The sequence below is a fragment of the Colobus angolensis genome, unplaced genomic scaffold, assembly GCF_000951035.1.
Source record: "Colobus angolensis palliatus isolate OR3802 unplaced genomic scaffold, Cang.pa_1.0 Scaffold208, whole genome shotgun sequence".
Lineage (NCBI taxonomy): Eukaryota > Metazoa > Chordata > Mammalia > Primates > Cercopithecidae > Colobus > Colobus angolensis.
In genome coordinates this window covers 1,607,958-1,615,543 of record NW_012115244.1, presented here as the reverse complement: position 1 = coordinate 1,615,543, position 7,586 = coordinate 1,607,958, and positions in this window count along the sequence as shown.

Genomic DNA, 7,586 nt, shown 5'->3' with positions numbered 1-7,586 from the left:
TCATTTATTGTGTCTTTTTGTGGCTTCATATAATTTCTTAAATTTGGGGCTTTATTTCTTTTATGGCTTTGGAATATTCTCAGCCTATATATCATCAAAGAATCTGTCCAAATATTTTCTCTTCTGTCCTTCTGAAAACCCAGTTATGCATAAATAAGACTTTTCATTTTTCCTCACATCTCTCACTGTCTTCTTATTAATTTTATGTCATTTTTACTCTGTGATTTAATCTCAAGGTTTTAAAATTTTTTAAACTCTAAGCTATGTTGAGTGTATTAATATTTTTTCTGCATTGTTTAATATACTATTAAACTATTGAATTCTTAGTTTTCATATTTTTATTTCTCAGTAGTAGAATATTAATTTTGTTATTTCTTATCGATTTCAGTACTCTGGTAAAATTATTTGAATCTAAAAAACTTTAAATATCTAAACCTCTTAATCTAAGAAACCTTAAATATATGAATCCTGGTTGTTAAGTATAAACTCAATAACTCCAATATCTTCACCATCCCATGCATACGCTCCTGTGTCTCTCTTCACTGAGATTTTGCTCACCTGGTGTTGGTTTCTTGATGCTTGAACATTTTTGATTGAATTCTACTCATTGTGTATAAAATTTAGAGAGACTTTTTATGTTATCTTATTATTATTTTAGTTTCACTTTATTTTCAATCTAGCAGATAGATAGGAATTATTTTTTATCTAGCAGTTAGAGCACAGGAAGATGCCCCTGATTCAGTTATCTGAAACAGGTTGGTTCATTTTCAGTTTGCCCTTATCCTAGATGTGCAGTATTTTTAGGGAGTCTTCAATAAAAGCTTGAGACATTTACTAGATCATTTCCTGCTTGGTGGGCTCTGAAGATAATGACAGCATAGACTTCAGCTTGTTAGCCATTGTTTTCTGCTTGCTTTATTACTGTCTCACTGTACACATATACAGTTTAGAATTCAGAAAATGAATGAAAGGAAGAAAATGTATACAGAATGTTTGACTGTCTTCCTTGTTCCATTTGTTGTTTTGTTTTGTATTTTTGAAATAGGTTCTTGCTCTGTCGCCCAGGCTAGAGTGCAGTGGTGCAATCCTGGCTCACTACAGCCTCGACCTCCTGGGCTCGAGTGATCCTTCCACGTCAGCCTCCTGAGTGGCAGAAACTACAGGTACATGCCATCATGCCCAGTCCTTGTTCCGTTTATCTGGGTCTCAATCCTTTCAATTCCTGTCTAAAAGCCAAGGTAATTATTGTTCTGAATGTTAATATTAAGATCATTTTCACTTTTTAACAGCATTATTGAGATGTAACTAAAATATCATAAAATCCACCATTGTGCAAGTCAGTGGTTTTGATTGTGTTTTCAGAATTGCACATTCATCATCACAATCAATTTTAGAACATTTTTATCACCCAGAAAGAAACACCACATCTATTAACAATTATTCCTCCTGTCTACCTTTCTCCACAACAGTAAGCAACCACGAAAATCTACTTTTTGTCACTATGGATTTGCATACTCTGTATTTGCATATTCATGGGACCATACAACATGTGGTCTTTTGTAATTGGCTTCTTCCACTTAAAATAATGTTTTCAAGGTTCATCCATGATGTAGCATGTCTTAGTACTTAATTTTTTATTCCCAAATAAAAATGGATATACCACATTTTATTTATTCATTCATCACTTGGTGAGCATTTGTGTTGTCTCTACTTTGGGGCTATTACGAATAATGCTGACATGAACATTTGTGTGCAAGTTTTTGCATAGACATATGTTTTTCATGGGTTTTTGTTTTGTTTTGTTTGCTTTTGCGTAAATACCTTGGCATGGAATTGCTGGGGTACTATGCCTAACCCTTCGAGAAACTGCCAGCCTGTTTTCCAAAGCAGTTGCACTATTTTAAACTTCTACCAGCACTGTGAGGGTTCTAATTTCTCCACATCCTTGGCTTATCTGTCTTTCTGATTACAGCAATCATAAAGATTGTGAGGTGGTATCTCATTGCAAGTTTGCTTTACACTTTTCTTACGGCTAGCAATGTGAGCTTCTTTTTATGTGTATGTTGGCCATTGACATATCTTCTTTTGAATGAATGTTCGTTTATATCCTTTGCCCAGTTTTAATTGAATTATGTTTCTGATTGTTGAATTCTGTGTTCTTTATATATTCTAGATGCAAGTCCCTTCTCAGAGATACGACTGGAAAACATTTTCTCCCATCGTGTAGGTGTCTTTTCACTTGCTTGGTGACCTCCTTTAAAGCACAGTTTTAAATTGTGATGAAGTTCAATTCATTTTTGTTTTGTTTTGTGCTTGTGCCTTAGGTGACATATCTAAAAACGTCCTTGGTCAGAGAAATTTACACCTATGCTTTCTCCTAAGAGGTTTAGAATTTTTGCTCTTGTATTTTGTTTCATTATATTTTAGCTAATTTTAATATGGTGGGAGGGTTGTATTCAATTTTATTTTTTCCATGTGGATATACAGCTGACTCAGTGCCATCTGTTGAAAAGAGTCTTCTTTCTCACCATTGAACTATCTTGGCACTGTTGTTGAAAATCATTCGACCATAAATACGAGTGGCTATTTTTGGACTCTCAATTTTGTTCCATTGATCTTTATATCTATCCTATGCCAATACCAAGCAGAAGTGATTCCCAGAGCTTTGTAGTAAGTTTTGAAATTGAAAAGTGTGTATCCTTTTATTCTTTTCAAAATGGTTTTGGTTATTCTGGGTACTTTGAGTAGCCGCGTAAGTTTTAGGATGGGTTTGTCATTTCTGCAAAAAAATCAGCTGGGATTTTTGAAGCAATTGCATTGAATCTTTAGATCAAATTGAAAGGTATCGCCATCGTAAAAGGTGATATGAACATATGGAATATTTCCATTTATTTAGGTGAAAAATTTCAACATGTCTTTTTAGTTTTCCTGGGTATAAGCTGGGTATTTCTTTTGTTAAATTTATTTGTAAGTATTTTCTTTTTGATGCTATTGTAAATGAAATAATTTCTTAATTTCATTTTTGGATTGTTCATTACAAGTACATAGAAATTTAACTGAATTTTGTATATTGATCTTGTACCCTGCAATCTTGCTAAACTCATTTCTTAGTTTGAATAGTTTTTAAATGGATTCCTTAGAATTTTCTCTGTACAAAATAATGTCATGTGCACCTAGAAATAGTATTCTTCTAACTTTCCAATCTAGATGCCTTTTATTTCATTTTATTGTCTTATTTTTCTGGCTAGAATTCCAGGACAACATTAAATAGAAATGGTGAGAGCGGACGTTCTTCTCTTGTTCTTGTTCTCTGATCTTATGGTGAACATGTTCGGTTTCTCACCATTAAGTACGGTGTTAGCTGTGATTTCTTTGTAGAAGCACTTTGTCAGACTGAGGACGTTCTCTGCTATTATGATTTTGTGGCATGTTTTAACCATGAAAGGGTGTTGAATTCTGTTAACTCAACCCGATAAATGGATGCCTTTTCCTCCTTCTATTGAGGTGATTGTGTGGATTTTTTTCTTTTTTTTTTTTTTTATTGACATGGCACATTATTGCATTAATTGATTTTTAAATGTTAAACCAACCGTGCATTGCTAGGACAAATAATGCTAGGTCTTGTCATAAAATCCTTTTTATATATTGCTGGATTTGTCTTGATAGTGTTTTATTGTGGAGTTTTATATCTATATTCATAAAAGATGTTGCTCTGTAGTTTTCTTTTGATGTCTGGTTTTGGTATCAGGGCAATACTGGCCTCAAAATGATTCGGGAAGTATCTCCTCACCTATTTTGTGGAAGCGTTTGTGAAGAATTGCCATTAATTTTTCTTTAAGTGTTTGGTAGAATTCACCAGTGAAGCTATCTGGGTCTAGGCTTTTCTGTGTAGATAGTTTTTAAATTACTAATACAATTTCTTCACTTGTTTTAAGTCTATCCATATTTTCTTTTCTTTCTTCTTAAGTCATTCAGGAGTTTGCGTCTTTCTCTAACTTTTTCCAATTCAACTAACTTTATTCATTTGTTGACATATTGTGTTTGTAGTATTCCATCATACTCCTTTCTATTTCTGTAGGGTTAGCAATAATGTCCCTTCTTTCATTCCTGATTTTCGTAATTTGAGTCTTCTTTCTTTTTTGCTCCACCAATTTAACAAATGATGAGTCAATTCTGTTGCTCTTTTCAAAGAACTAACTTTTGGTTTCATTAATTTTCTCAATTTTTCTGTCTCCGTTTCATGACTTTCCGCTCTAATCTTCATTATTTCCTTCTTTCTGCTTGCACTGGAGTAATCTGCTCTTCTTTTTCCAGTGTTTTAAAGCAAAGTTTAGTTTATTGATTTAAGATTTTTCTTTCCCTTGTTTCAATGCAGACTTTCACAGCCATGGATTTCCTTCTAAGCACTGCTTTTGCAGGTCCCATGAGTCTGGAATCTGCATCTGCCTTTCCATTCATCCCCACATCTTCTAATTTCCTTTGTGATTTCTTCTCTGACCCACTGACTATTTTGGGTGTGTAATTATTTTTCACACATTTATGGATTTCCCCAATACCTTCTGTTACTGTTTTCTAATTCCACTCCACTATGGTAAGAGAAAACACTTTGTACAATGCTCATCATCTTACATAGCTTATCTTACGGCCTCGTGCATAGTCCATCCTGCTGGCCATTCCATGTACACATGAGCATAACGTGTCTTCTAATGTCACTGGTGGAGGTTTTCCTAAATGTCTGGTAGGTCTAGTGGTTTGCAGTGTTTTCTCAGGTCTGCTGTTTCTTTGTTGATCATCTGTCTAGTTGTCCTACACAGTATTAAAAGTCTGGTTTTGAATTATCCAGGGATGACTGTTTAATTATCTAACTTTTCTTTCAACTCTGTCTGGTTTTGCTTCATGTATTTTGGGAATCTATTATGTGTTTTTTATATGTTTATAATTGTTATATCTTCTTGTAAGATTGACCTTTTGTTATCATAAAATATTTCTCTCGTAATATTTGGGGGGCATCTAAAGTCTATTTTGACTAATATTAATATAACCATTACTATTTTCTTATGGTTACTCTTTGCATAATAAATTTTTTCCATTCTTATGCTTTCATCCTATTTGTGTATTTAGATCTAAAGTCTGTCTTCTGTAGACAGTATAAAATTAAATCTTTTTTACTAATCTAGTCTTGTAATGTGTCTTTTGATTGCATTGTTAATCCATTCACATTTGATGAGATTATTGATGTATTTGGATTGATATCTTCCGTTTTGCATTTTGTTTTCCGTATGTCTGATGTTTTGGATTCTTCTCTTCCTTCTTTTCTGTTTTCTTTCACACTAAGTGAATATTTTCTAGTTTAACGTTTTAATGATTTTTCACAGTATTTTTGAGATATTTCATTTATAGTTACTCTAGTGCTTTTATAAACTTCTTAATTTATGTGAGTCTACTTTAGATTTATATTAACTTAATTATGTTGAGCTATAGAAATGTTACTTCTTTACAGTTTTATTCTCTCTTCCCCCTTCCTGTGCTATTATTTTTATTATAAGTTGCTGACCCAACAATCTATTATACTTATTGCTTATATAGTTTTATGTCTTTTTTTAAAGTTGAGAGAAGAAAGGAGAGTAGATATTGATTTATAGAGTTTGTTACCGGAATCCTCTTATTTAATATTTTTGCATTTTTTCATTTACTTGGGGATGCGAGTTACCATCTAGTGTCATTTCCTGAGTTCAACACACTTTGCTTCCACCCACCATGTCCTGTTATTGTCAGGTATGTCGCATTCTTTATTTTATTATTTATTTATTTATTTATTTTGAGATGGAGTCTCACTCTGTCACCCAGGCTGCAGTGCAATGGTGCAACCTCGGCTCACCGCAACCTCTGCCTCCCAGGCTGAAGTGATCCTCCTGCCTCAGCCTCCCGCGTAGCTGAGATTACAGTTGCCCACCACCACGCCCAGCTATTTTTTTCTTTTTATATATTTTTAGTAGAGACGAGGTTTCATCAGGTTGGTCAGGCGGGTCTCGAACTCCTGACCTCAGGTGATCCACCCGCCTTGGCCTCCCAAAGTGCTGGGATTACAAGCAGGTATGTCACATTCTGTATGTCATAGGCTGAGCAATAAGCTATACACGTGTTTTATACAATTGGTTTTACATCCATTAAGAGAAGATACCTGCATTTATGTTGTTATTTTAATTACATAATTACTTTCTTCTGTGCTCTTAGATTCTCATGTGGATTTCAGTCTCTGTCTGGAGCCAGCTGCTTTCCGTCTGAAGAACTTTCTTTAGCATTTCTTGTAAGGTGGGTCTAGCAGCAACACATTTTCTTAGTTTCCATTCATCTGGGAATGGCTTTATTTCACCTTCATTTTTGAAAGTTAGTTTTATTGCCTGTGAGGCAGTGGGGGTAACCGTGTCATTTTCTTTCACAGTGTTGAATACGTCCTGTCACATTTTGTGTTTCCCACTGATTCTGATGGGAAATAAGCGGATTGTCTCCGTGGAGCTCGCTTGTATGTGATGGGTCCTTTTTCTCTTGCTGCTTTCAGGATTTGGTCTTTGTCTTCGACTTTTAACAGTGTGATTACAACGTGTTTAGCTGTGGATGCCTTTTAGTTCTTCCTACTTGGCATTCTTTGAGTTTTGGGGTTTGTGGATTAAAGGATTTCATTAAATGTAAGACTTTTTTTTTTTCCAGCCATTAAAAGATATTACTTCTGGTTTTTTTCTTCATCTCTTTCCTAGTGGGATTCAAATTATAAATATGCTGGTGCCCTTGTTGGCATCCCACAGGCGTCTGAAGCTCTTTTCAGGGAAGAAGTGTTTGCACCCACATGGCAAGTGAATGGGCGGTGTCTACACTGGCTCTCTCTTCCTGGGCTGCTTCGTTGTTTCTAGAGCACTCTGGTGTGCTTCCACCTCAGGGCCTCTGGGCAGGTGGCTCCGTCCACGTGGGGCACCCTCCAAGGTCTCCTGATGGCTGACACTCACCTTTTTAATGAAATCTATGCTGACGGCTCTATGCACATTTGTAGAAGCAGTGGAAGCACTTTCGGAATGGTGGGATAGAGACCTCCAAAGCCCCTTCCCCCAGCAAAGCAGCAAAATCTCTGGCCACAATTGTCAAAATCAACTTTTTTTAGAACTCTAGAACTTAACCAAAAGCATGTAACAATCTGAAGAGAATGTATTCAAGAAAATTCCTTGAATCTGAGTCAGAACTGTGAGCTTTCTGGTGTTTCAACTCAGCCCCAACCTGCTCTCCCCAGCTCCAGGGCATTCTTGGAAACCAACAGCCTTGCAACCTCAGGGGCTGTAGAAACCAGCAAGGGAGCAGCCACCAGGGTAAACGGGTTTGAACTCCAAAAGCCCCATCCTGGAGAACTGCTGCTATCTCTCTGTCTGGCAGCCCCCCAAGAAAGCTGCATCCCAAGGGCTTGTCTTTATTTGACCTGACTCAGAGCTCACTCTGTACATACAATCTGATGCCCTGAGTGTTTGCTGAAAACTATCAGCTGCAATTCTTTAACACCGCAGCTGCCCAAGGCAATGAGACCAGTGGAGGCTCACAGAGAC